General features: G+C 36.2%; 1 long non-coding RNA gene across 1 annotated transcript; it reads left to right on the top strand.

Annotated features, from left to right (window-relative positions):
* The first annotated feature begins 202 nt into the window (after positions 1 to 202).
* On the top strand, positions 203 to 5414 carry LOC106028151 (uncharacterized). The gene is made up of 4 exons (XR_001201759.2): positions 203 to 772; positions 2068 to 2157; positions 3875 to 3926; positions 4473 to 5414. It is a non-coding gene; the product is annotated as an uncharacterized LOC106028151 (long non-coding RNA).
* Positions 5415 to 13166: the final 7752 nt, after the last annotated feature.

Raw genomic sequence — 13166 nt, 5'->3', positions numbered from 1 at the left:
CCAGAATGGAGTAACTTACACAAAATCACACGAAGGGAAGAAGAAGCAGGATCTGAATCCTGCAGGCTCCACTTTCAAGTCAGGAACTTTGTTGCTAAGTTTGTGTAACTGTATAATTTACACTGCAGAGGATGAAATAAATATCAACTCCAAATGCAGACACCAGCTTAAATGCTATCACTGAGAAACTGAATAGAGAAAATCACCTCATACTTCTTTTTATCTTCTTCTTTCTTGACCACAGACCTGACTTTCTTGGCTCTTTTTCTCAAGTGTCATTTGAAAACATAAGGTCTTTCCAAAAGTAAGGCCAGGTCTTACTGTGAACCTCTCTTAGAGCTGTGACCATTTAGATGATATCTGCTTTCAACGCTGCCTATCCTCATTTGATGCACAGCTTTCATGGAAAGCAGCACTGGGCAGTCTAGCCGTTGCCCTCTTTCTGAGCCATGTTTTCTTGGAAATGGCCTCTGCTTCTGTTATGATTTATAACTAGATGTGCCCCAAAGTTTCATGTAGAATAAGTGGAGATCTGAGGAAGCAATTAGATCAAAAGTGTGATACTCATCAGGGGATTAGCACACTGATGAGCTTATAAATAACTATGATGTTAGGAGGTGAAGGCTGGCTGGAGGAGGCAGAGCCCAAAGGCACGGCCTGGAAGAGTGCATCACCCTCCTTCTCTGGTGGTCTCTCTCTGCTTCCTATTGCCTAGCCTCTGCCAGGCCCCCCCACCATGCCAGCCAACTATGGACTGAAGCCTCTACAAAATGTGAGCCAAAATAAATCTTTCTTTAAATTGTGAGTGCCAGGTATTGTGTCCTAGTGTTGAGAAAGTAAGACAGACTTATTCTCTCCAACCCTGAGAGTTTGCCAGTTTGAACTTTTACTTACACTGTCTTAGGTATTGCATGCATAGTTCCAAAGTGCAATACTAAAATATTGTGGTGAGAAAAGCTTTGTGTTGCTCCTCTTAGGCAACTCACATAAAGTTGTGAGAAACCCTTTGGAAACAGTGAGAATGTAAACACAAAGGTAACTTCTTTGACTCTCAATTTACTTATCTTTAAAATGGGATAATAATAACGTGGATTATACATACTGTGAACTTTTTAGGCAGGAGGCAGGCACTGAACTATGCTCATAGATTATCTGTTTTTTCATCACAACATTGTCTCCCATAAATACAATAAATTATTTAGGTTAAAAATCCAAATCTTTGAAAGGATATTAGCTGAGATCTCACAGCCAGTAAATGTTGTAGCTAGATTGGATCTGTTTGACTACAATGCTTCTTTTCCTATCTTTTACTGAATATCAATTACTCTCTTTATGCTATATGCCCTAGTAGTGTTGTAAGATTCTTATCTAATTTAAATGACACATGTACCTTGCATATAACTGAGTACAGTTTCTTAAGAAATATTGGATCATTTTTGCTCTGCCCCTTTCCCAAATATTTCCAGTGATGGGAAAAGTCAGTGCTGGCAGGCAAGATAGGGCAGCTATTTTGAGCTGGGTGAGTGGGGTTGCAAAAGAGAACTGGGAGCTATTCTGTATCTCAAATCAAACCAGGCTGGCAGCTTTCAACTTTGTCTATAGATAGGCCTGGCTGGCTTTGGTGGTAATGTCTTTATTTAGAATCTCATGTCCCTTTTTGAACCTTGTAACTTGAGAAAGAGTGAACAACTCAGGGAAAAATGAAAAAAGATTAATAGATTAAATCTATTTGCAAAACAATTCCTATAGGAATTGAGACCTTTTCACCTGGTAAAAAGAAGATGGGGTATAATTCTCTGACTATGTCAAAGATTATATTATCAACAGTGGTGACATACTTTTCTGTGAAGGGGAAACTTGGACAAGTTGATATCCAAATCCTTTCAAAATCTAAAATTTACCACGTCTATGAAAATGAGGACTGGAAGAGTTAGGTTTAGAATAGAAATTTTGGAGCAATAAAAACTTAATGATAATGAAAGTTAATATTTGGATTTTCATTCTTCGGGTACTTTGAAAATATTACAGATCTTTCCTTCCTCGTGTGATTGTATTCATTCTATTCAGGTAGGAGGCAGTCATCTCTATCAAGTGTCCTAAAACGGAGATTTTTGAAACTTTCACTGATGTAAAAAGATCTTTGATTTGTTTTTTATGGTAAGCCATAAATTTCCCTTTAAAAATATGAATACGTAGTTTATATTCAGTGACTAATAGTCATACCATAAACCACTTGCAGTCATTTACACCATGGCATGGTTTAGTTTAACTGGTCAGCTGAATAAGCATAAATTTTAGTTGAATTTTAGCGAGAAAGAAATAAAATATTATTCCAAGAATATTATTTATATAAGATTAAAAAGCATTAGTATAATGCAGCAAACGTAGACAGTAAATGTTATCATGACGGCAGTGTTAACCACATTTAGGAGAAAAGAGAAAAGAAACTCAGTGGAATATGGGAGGATATAAAATGGTAAAGATGTTTTCTTTTAGTTTATCAGAGTTTTACAGCTATGGATCAAGTACTGAAACAATGCTAGAAGACGTGACTTCACTGTTGATGACTGTATTGATTAGTGTAGCATGCAGCACTAGATGCAGTAACAAAGACACATATACATAATTTATGATTTCATACAAACATGCACACAAAGACACACACACAGTTGTCCATGATATCCCCAAGGAATTTTTGTTTCATTTTTACTATTATCCGTGCATTCTCAAGTTCCTTGTGTACCCTGGTTTATTTGCATATAACCCATGTATGTCCTCCCATTTCTTTAATCATTTCCTGATTATTTAAAATACCTACTGCAATGGAAACACTGTGTAAAGTTGTTATACTATGTAGGCAAGGAAAATGATGACTGTGAGGGAGACTTTGCCTGTTCAGTACAGACACCATATTTAAGACTAGTTTTGTCTGCCATTGGTTGATCCTATGGCTGTGAAGCCCATGGATGCAGAGGACTGACTCTGTACCATAATTACTCAAATGCAAGAGAAATGTATTTTGCTCTCTTACAAAAGTTTCAGGTAGATTAGATTCCCCCAGTCAGTGAGTAAGCTCTTCCAGTAAGCTCTCCTGATGTCCTTGAGGGATAAGAGCCATGTCAATCTTGCGGCATTGTTGTCTACTGGGGCTTCACTGTTAGTGCTGACTTAGTGGAAGCAAGAAGATAAGCACAGAAGAAGCTGATGGTGTTCTTGAAAGTAACTCATCTGTTTGGGCATTGGGACAACTAATTACATGGCCACAGCTAGTTATAAGGAAGCCTGTAAAGTTACCCTGTTACCCTACTCTCTTAATCAATAGCAACTGAAAAGAGTTTTGGTTAACTGCTAGTATTCTTTGCTGCACAAACTTGGAAATGATTTGATGAGAAGAGGACTAATAGGAAGCTTGACTGTTTAAGCATATCAGTTTTGCATGCATGAAACCTCTATACCCCTGAGCAAGAGCCTACTAAGATTCAACTCTCAGCAGGTTTAAAAATTACTTCTTACCCACTATCCTTTACCTTTCCTCCTCTCACTGCTTGACCTGCTTCCCTATGGATTGTGACTGCTCTCTGTCCTACATATCCTCTAGGCCAAGGCCAGCAAACCATGGGCCAAACCCAGCCTGTTGTCTATTTCCACATGACCCACAGTGTAGGCTTCTGTTCTTTGCTTTTCCAAATAGTTAAAAAAATCAAAGAAATAACCTTTCAAAATATGTACAAAATTACATAAAACCTTGAATTTTTGTGACTGCAAATAGAGTTTTTTAAAAGACAGCTTGCTTCTGCCTACAATCAAAGAGTTAATCAGTTGCAATGGAGATACTTTGACCCAGAAAGTAAAAATACTGTCTTGTCATTTGCAGGGTGACTGGTCTAGGTCATGGGACAGTGGAAAGCCTCTATTGCAGGACCGAGGTATGAAAAACAACCTATAAGCAGGCTATAGATACAGAAGAGGCCACAAGAAAGGGTAAAGTGAGACCAGCCTCCTCATCTCCAGCATGAGTGTCCATGAGAAAGAGGAGGAGACGATCAAATGCTGAGGAAGAGACTTGCACTTATGTTCAAGCCTAGAAAGGAACAGAAATCAAGAAACAGAGGCAATAAAAGGGCTCCCAGAAGCAATTGAGAGATAGGGCCCAGAGTCTGACACTGTTCCTAGTATTTCCTTTGTGTTTCTATTGCTCTTTTAAAACTTACATTCATTTGTACATTCAGTATCTCTAGACTGTATTCTTTTACCTCCTATAATACCTAAAGCAGTGTCTTTCACTAACTAGGTATTCAGGCAACTTTGATTGATTGACTGAGTGACGAATAAATGAATGGAGTTTCTATTTAATTGTATGATACCTTTTGTATATTTTGAAAAATTGACTGATTTGATCATGTGCAACTCTATGGACACATGCCTTCACAAGAAGAAACTGACGTGGATTTCACTTTCCATTTTCCCTCTAGGTGGTACCTTTTGGTGGAGAAGAACTATATTAAGTGTGAAGTAACCTTGAAGGGAAGAATGTGGTCATCTTTACTGTGCAAGACATTGTGCATATAGGCAACATGGCGAATGTGTTGGTTAATTTTATGTGTCAACATAACTGGGCTAAAGGATATCAAGGTAGCCAGTAAAACATCATTTTTGAGTGTCTCTGTGAGGGTATTTCTAGAAGGCATTGGTTCTGAACCTGTTGACTAGGAAAGAAGATCTACTTCCAATCCTCAGAGTCCCTGGTTAGAACAAAAGGCAGAAAATGAGTAAATTTGGTCTCTGCTTGAGTTGGGACATCCACCTTCTGATCATGGAGACTGGCACATCTTTTGCTCAGAATTTCATGTTTGGGCTGGACTGTACCACCAGCATTTTGATTCTTCTGGCCTGCAGATAGCAGATTATGGAACTCCCTATCCTCCATAATGGTATGACCAAGCTCTTGTAATGAATTCATCCCTTCAGGGGTATATGTATATGTACATGAGTATAGATAGAGCTATATTTATATCCTATTTATTGTGGTTTTTACTGGAGAATTCTGATAAATATAGCAAGATTCTTGCTTGTACTCACTTCACATGGGAACTACTTGGTCTCCTAAATTTGCCTGAAGTAGAGCGACGCAGAGTCACTGCCAAGTCTTTTACCTGCAGCAAGTCCGTTGGTCGGTACCCATATACCTCTTCAAGTACTCAAATGCTGATCAATTTTCACCTAACAGATGACCAGATGTTGGTTCAGAAAGAAAGGCTATATGCCATAAAAAGTACTTCATGGCCAGATATTGGAATAGTGTTGAAACTGGAGCCTATATAAATACTTTGGTGCTATTCCATTTGGACACATGCCACAAAAAATAACCTAGAGTAGTTTTGAAAAAGTGTCAATAAATCAACTGTTTAGCTCGACTCTGCAATGTATCCATTTATTTCTTTTATAAGCTTAAGTGCTCTTCAAAGCTGTACAGTATTAAAGATCTAGTTTGAAATTTGCCCTCAGATCAGCATAAAGAATGACCAAAAAACTGGTTCAGAAGAAAAATTAGATCAAAGGACTCAACTTCTGCTGGATGAAAATAACTGAAATCTCAATTGTTTCTGTTCAGTGTCCCTAGCCTAACTGGGTTTCCACTTAAAAGGCTTATGCAATTCTGTCCAGTATACCATTTCTTCCCAAGAACCCCCTAGGCATTCCACCATATTTTACTGTATCCCTTATCTTTTCCTTTCCTTATAAGCTGCCTTCATCTATACTGTTATTCTAACTGGGTAGTTAGTACCCTTCTTGTTGTATTATTAAACCATGTAAGAATGATGTCAAAATAAATGTGCTGCTAATTGGTTTATGGAAGCCTTATAGCAAAAAGTGAGAAAAAGTGATGTAGAAGAATTCTGGCATACATCAGCTGAAATAAACTTTTTCGTCAAAGTCTTCAATATACTAATGATAGCTGACAGTCTTTAACATGTGGTACACATGTAGTATACAATATCAGGCAAATGGATTTGATTTAGAGCTTTTTTGGTTTAAAGGATAAAGTCCTAGAATGCCCTATACCCAGATCTAGGACTAAAGGATCCTAGGGTACAATGCGTCAAGGATAAAACTTCAGTGTGGGACAGAATTGGCATAGGCTACTTATTCATAAATGTATCAAAAGAACTCAACTGACATCATTCATTCCAGCAAGTGTACAAATGGGCTAGAAGACTTATTTGTTGATTTTATGAACAAATAAAAAGAAATACAGATGGGTAAGCATTCAGGGAAGGTGGGGTTCCCTTGTGGTTAAGTATATTTAGCCCTCTTCAGTTGGCTATGTGGGAACCGGTGAGCAAGTGAGGATATTTCAAAACAGGAAGAGAGAATGGGGTCGATAGGATGTGCTGCCACCAAACTGTCATGATATGCCTTGTGGAAGGCAGCTGCTTGTCAAGCAGCTCCTCAAATGTGACAGCAGATCACACTGTTTAACACTGGGTCAGGGTGAAACAAAACATTTCCATGTGCCAGGCGCTACACTTCGTCCCTCACCTTAGCTTTCCTTAGAGCCTTTTGCTTTATTAAGGTTTGCCAGATGTTAAGGTGTCACTGTTCCATTTTATCCATGAAGAGAAATTAAATAGCTATAAAGGTTTATGGCAGAAAAGTCTGTAGTCCTGAATCTTCTCCCCGATCTTTTCCTCTCATTGAATCCTAGCAGATTCAGAAATGCAAAGATTTGACACTATTAGCTTCCCACAAGTAACAAAAGCACAAACAAATTTCAATGAAAGACTTTTTTTTTGAGACAGGGCTAACTGCCTCAAAAGCCTTCAGTGTTCTCCTGCCTGAGCTTCCCAAGTGCTGGAATTGTGTGCCACCATGCCAAGCCTAGAAAAATCAAATGTTGATCACACTGAAACATTGTTGAATCAAGAATTATTTGTAGCAAATGAAATATTAATCTAGTTTTTTCTATGTCAATTCTCTTTTAGAGAAAACATGTGTATTTTTTGATCCTATGATATTTGCTATTATAGAAATTGATCTAAATTATTGATAAATAGTACTTTGATAAATCTCAATAAATATCTTAAAGGGGTTAAGGTGGAAAGTAGAATATGAATACAAAAGTTACTTTTTTCTTTGCTTCACTTTCAAAGTTCTCAATAATTGAAATTAACCCAATATTCCACATCCCCTCTTTTCCATAATTCACCCACTCTTCAAAAAGTCATTTACCTCTACTTGATGTAAATCTGTTTCCATTTATATTTAGTTCTAACTCTTTCACCCTTTCCTTTGTGTCTATGTAAACTTTTACTGCCATTCAAAATTTAATTAGTACCTTAATGGAGATAATACAAAGAAATGAACCAAAGTGAATACTGAGCCTTTCATGAGGTGGATTTTTCCAATTTCATGTATACAGGTAGGTTGTATACACAGCAATGAATGGTCATCAATAATTGTGAATAATTTTCAGATTTGGGTCTGTTTGCCCCATCACCATTCTACCCTTTACTCTGTCACTAGTATATTAAAGAGCAATCTGCAAAGATATTTTCCACTTACATATTCTTAAACTAAATATTCTACATTGAAATACTAATAGACTGTGTCGTTTGGACTAGGGAGACATTTTAAAATATCGTTCTGACCCTTATTTCTTCTGCCAAATTATGGTAGCAATGACGAAACGGATGATGATGATAATGTTACTAAAGCAAAAACAAGCATTAATTACTTACAGTCTTCCACTGAGGCAAAAATGAAACAATGTATAATGATTACTAGTACACAGTAAGAGCTCAATCTAATTTTAATTTTACTATAATATGCGTGGATACATATTATTTAGTGCTTTCAAATTCTTATAACCAATTATTCCAACTTTCATAGCCTTAATCCCTCAACTTCTTTAACAATTAAAAATTATAAACTATCCCATTCTAAGTAGAAACAGAACTTGAGAAATAACCCAAGGACTTTGGGCCAAGGGTAAATATGATTTAAAAATATACTGGAGAGTTTATTGCAAAATCAGCTATATAATCCAATACATGTTTTAGAGGTTGCATGTAATTTAGGTGTTTAGGTGCACGCAAATGTAAAGGCATATATTTACAAACCGTGCATCTGCATTGATTTACTTCTGCATCTGTACTGAGTTTGTAAGTTGAAGCACAAGAATCTTTACCTTCATTGTCTCTTCTGAAGAAGGCCCGACAGAAATTTGCAGCAGGTTAACGATGGGGACAATTTGTCAGAGACAGTGTTGAAGATGATAATGTGTAGGATGTCATAGTGGATAATTTCCTCTGCTTTCAACAAAATGTATTGCATTTTATTGAAGAAAAAGCTCTGGAAACACTGACTCTTCTCTGACATTTGTGGGAAGTAAGGACCATGTGGAAGGGGTAACAGTTTTATTTTTTTTTCTATCTGAATGTTGTCTTTTATCTCTTTTCCTTGCCTTATCCTCTTAGGTAGCCTATTCAGTACTATGCTGAATAGAAGCAATTGGAGGAGACTTCATAGCTTTTTTCTCTACCTAAAAGGGTGATTGTTGAAAATTTTCTTTTTGTTAGTTATGAGTTATGCTAGCTGGAGCATTTATAGATGCACTTTTCTAATTAAGAAAGTTTTATTCCCTTCCCACTTTTCTAAGAATCTTTATTTTTAATGGAAGTTGAATTCTGTCAAATGCTTTTGGTCTCTCTATTGAAAAATCACATAGGTTTTTCCTTTTTAGTTTGTTAATATTGTGTATCGTATCAATTTAATTTTGAGGGTTAAACTAATCTTACACTCCTGGAACACACCCCACCTGGGTACGTGTCATGCTTTTTTTAAAATATATAACTGCCAAAGAACTTCGTGTATCCCATGAGTTTTGATATTCTCTCCTTGTTTGGTTTGATATCATAATAACATATTAATTAGATGAGTGTGAAATTGTTCCAAACAATTCTATCTTGTCAAAGGGTTTCTGGGGGAATCAGTACTATTTTTTCATCAAATGCTTGATATAATTCCCTGGCAAAACAATAATGACTTAAAGTTTTCTTTGTGGGGTTAAAACATGTATTACTAATCCATATATATATATATATATATATATATATATATATATATGGTTAAAACATAGATTACTAATCCATATATATATTATAAATTATACTTGTCCCTATACTTTTTATGTCAGTTTTGGAATGCTATTGTGATTTTCAAGAAAAAAATTTAAATTTCATGTGAGTTGTCAAATTTATTGGCAGGCAGTTTTTTTGTGTGTTTTCACAATTAACTAGTGGCAAAATGTAAGGCAAGCCAAGGCTTCTGCCCCATGTCCAGAGCTTAATGTACTGTGCTAACATATGATATAAATCATGATTTAATGAATTTGGAAAATATATTTTATTCTCTTGCAATGATTGGGAGGTTTTGCTATGGTATGTCAGTGAAAATGATTAAGACAATATTTTGGCTTGATATTATCTAATCATGGAGATAAGCTTATAGATAATGGGGTTCTTTTTAATACAAATGATAGGGATACCATAAATTGGATATTACATAATGGAAAATGATTAATTTCCTCTAGAAATAGAACTATTTTAGAGAGGCTTATACATAAGGCAGTATTTGTACTTAAATGAGATGTAGGATTTCCCCAGGTAGACAATAACCCTAAGTTCTGATAATTCACTGTGTAAAGAAAGAAAAAAAAAGGCATGTTGTACTCAAAGAAGGACAAATCTGTGTTGATGTGGGTGTGTTCAGAGTGCAATTTAAGATGTTGATGGGGTCAGATTTTGAAAGATCTAACTGTACTCACCTGATAGTGTATGGGAAAACCATGGTGTAAATTTAATGGAGACATAAACATACTTAAGACATACAGATTAGACAGAACTGAAAAAATTTCTCAAAAATGGATTTGGAAGCAGATCTCTAAGAATCACCTGGAGAAGTTAGTTAAAAATGCGAATTTCTGAATCTAATCCCAGCTCCACTTGTTGGAAGTGGCCCAAAATTATGTGTATTATATCCCTCAAGTGATTCTTGGCATAGGCTAAGATTTGAAAACAGTTCAAACAATTCTATTCTCTAGACCAGGTTTCCCAAACTTACAAACAAAACATCTTTTTTTTTTTTTCATATTACACAGCCACATAAAATTTTAATTTAACACAATGCTTCTACAGTTAGCATGAGTTTAAAAATCATGAATTATAAATTGGAGAAATTAGTGTTGCACAAACCATTTGAAAGTTGTAGCAGTGATTACTAAGTGTCCAGGGAAGTGCTGCGAGGGGTGGGGAAGGTGGTACAAACATGGTTTTTAAGGTAAAATTAGCAGAACATATAGAGGGCTGGAGAGAATGAAAGAGCAGGGGAATTCTAGGATTATTCCAGGTAAGATTATTCCCTGAGGTCTTCAGGATCTTGATTTGTGTATCCTTTCCACTGTTTGACTTCTTTCAACTGAGCAGTGATAGGACGGCATCGCTAAGGATAAGCCATAAAATTCTTGTAGTTCTAAATCGACAGTTTACTCACCCTAAGCCACTTGCTTGGAAATTTAATCCTTGATCATCATGCAGTATTATGATCTCTCCATAACAGGAATTTAAATTTACTAAAAATAAGTGATTCTCTAATCTAGACAATGGGTAGACATGAGCTGGAAAGTTATATTTTTATAATGATTCAGTTCAGAAATTCATCTCTTTTCTGGGAACGCAAGCTAAGTTTATTACTCAGTTCTTGAGCAGAAAGAGTTAAAAATCAAAAAATAAAAACGACAACAACAGCAAAAATCCTTCATGTTAAAAAATATTTTTATCTTTTTAAAGTATGGAAAAGAGATTATTTTCATGTCTTGAAATCTTTTTGTTTTGCTGTGTTTGTTTTGAGTTAGAGTCTCACTAGGTAGTTCAGGCTGGCCTTAACTCATTATGTAACCTACTCTGGCCTCAAACTTTGGGTGATCCTTCTACTTGAGCCTCCTGAGGGCAGGATGCAGGCATACCCACCATGCACGGCTCCATGTGTCTTATCCATGTTTATTTTACTCTGGATAGCTCAAGTTGTGAGCCAGCAGTGTGACATAAAGGGTTTGTTTATTATTTCATTCTGAAAACAAATTCAGCTCTTTTTTTGTGAACTTATATTTGCCATATATGCAGTTTTTGTAGTTTCTTGGTTCTTTTTTCTGTACAACTTATCAGAGGCTAAATTAGAATAATGATTGACAGCTTTACAGTCCGTTAAGCACTTTCATAGACCATATCCTGTATCCTTAGACTATACTCTAGAGGGTGTTTATATTTCCCAGTTTATGATATAGACACTGGATAATTTGTATTATACCATGGAACTAATACTGAGTCTGAAGCATGCATATTTTCTGCTGTAATATAAGATTTGTTTCCTATTCATATGTTTCAATGTAATTGCTAGATGAGCATGGAATTTATGACCCAAATTGGACACACTGGGAATGATGATACTAATAATTATACCAGGACCACAGAAATATCCTGTTAAATTTTGAATTTCTTGAGACCAGGTGGTTAATGTGTAGTTTCCCAATAAATTTCATTTTTAGACTGTCCCCAACGGATAAAAATAGTACTTTTACCTGAGTATGGTAGTGAATACCTGTATCCCAGAATTCTGTGAGTTTGAGGCCAGCTTGTGCTACTTAGTCTAGGTCAACCTTGTCTCCAAACAAACAAACAAAATCCTTTGTGCTGAATCTCAGAGAAAAGGTTTCTAGGTGGCAGATATAAGTAGAAAGAAGATATTAGCTTTTTGACACGAGTAAATAATTTTTTATTTTCAAATTTCAGTCCCCCTCTTTGTAAGGGTTTTTGTCATTTATCCCTCCTCAGTCAGATTCCCTGCAATGGAATTTGGATTAATGCTTAAAATGCTCACAAAAAAGATCACCTTATGTAGCAAGATGATTAAAATTATATTGAGGGATTTTATAAAACGTAACTGGGCAGTATTTACAAAGCAGCCTGAGGTTATTTAATAAATACGCAAGTTCTAGAGAACCTAAGTGATCTTTAAAAAGAGAAGTTAACCACACCTTTTGTCATCTATTTCCCGTCTGTGCTCACTGCCCCCTGGCTGCCCAAGTGTGTGAAGTCTCTAACATCACTACAGAAGTGATAGGGACACCGAAGGGCTTCTTTAGGAGTACTCTCAGCCTGGGAATTAGGGATGTGTTAAAAGAGGAGCTCAGCTGTGTGTGGTGCTTTGGGAGGATTTTGCTCTTTTTCTCCATCCTTTACTCTTTCCTTTCCTCCTTACTTTCCTTATTTAATCTTTTCTTTCTTCTTCCTCTTTTCCTCCCTCCCTGCTTTCTTTTTAATTTCTGTGTTTATTGATATTTTCCTTTCTTTTCTGCACTTAACATTATACAAAAGATGATCAAAATGCACAGTAAATTAAACAAACATATTGCCATTAATTCTCCTCCAAATATATACCTCCTTCTACCTTCTGTGCACTGTTCCATCATTCTTGCCACTTCCTGAAGCAGTTCTGGAGGTCCTCTTGTGAGTATCTTTGTAAAATGTGATCAAAATATAAATAAAGAACAGAATAAAGGATGGATGGAATTAAGGAAACAGACCTTTTGCAAATGAAGAGACCAAGAGGGATAGAGGTGGGGGAAAGAGGGTGAAAAAGCAGTGAGAGGTGTTATGAACTCCTATCAACTCCTCCCTTGAGGAATGTGATTGTTATATACTGTAAACGGGACACTGCTGCTGCCCAGTGTCATTCAAAAGAAATTCAGGTTTCTAAAAATACTGCAGTATGTCCTTGTGTGCCTTATTCACTGATTCTGACACTGTGTGACTTCTGGATCTTCCCTAAAGTCAAAATGACCATGCAAGGAAAAAGTTTTAAATCAATTCAGGACATTGTGACAGCTATGAGGGCACTACATTTCTAGAATTCTCATGATATTCATTTATTGCTTGATTCTTTGATTTTGAAAACAAGTTGAAGTTTTTGTCATTCTTCCTAGCAAGATGGGTGAGACAATGTCCTGCAGCATTTCTGTTTTCATACTGATGCTATGAGGAGCCATTAAAAATTATCTGACAGTTACTTTGCACCTCATCAAGGGAAATCTGAGGCAAATACAATCATCA

Source organism: Cavia porcellus, unplaced genomic scaffold (genome assembly GCF_034190915.1).
Source record: "Cavia porcellus strain 051 isolate PalLab524CR breed Dunkin Hartley unplaced genomic scaffold, mCavPor4.1 scaffold_1, whole genome shotgun sequence".
Classification (NCBI taxonomy): Eukaryota; Metazoa; Chordata; class Mammalia; order Rodentia; family Caviidae; genus Cavia; species Cavia porcellus.
This window is presented reverse-complemented; position numbering and strand designations above follow the sequence as displayed.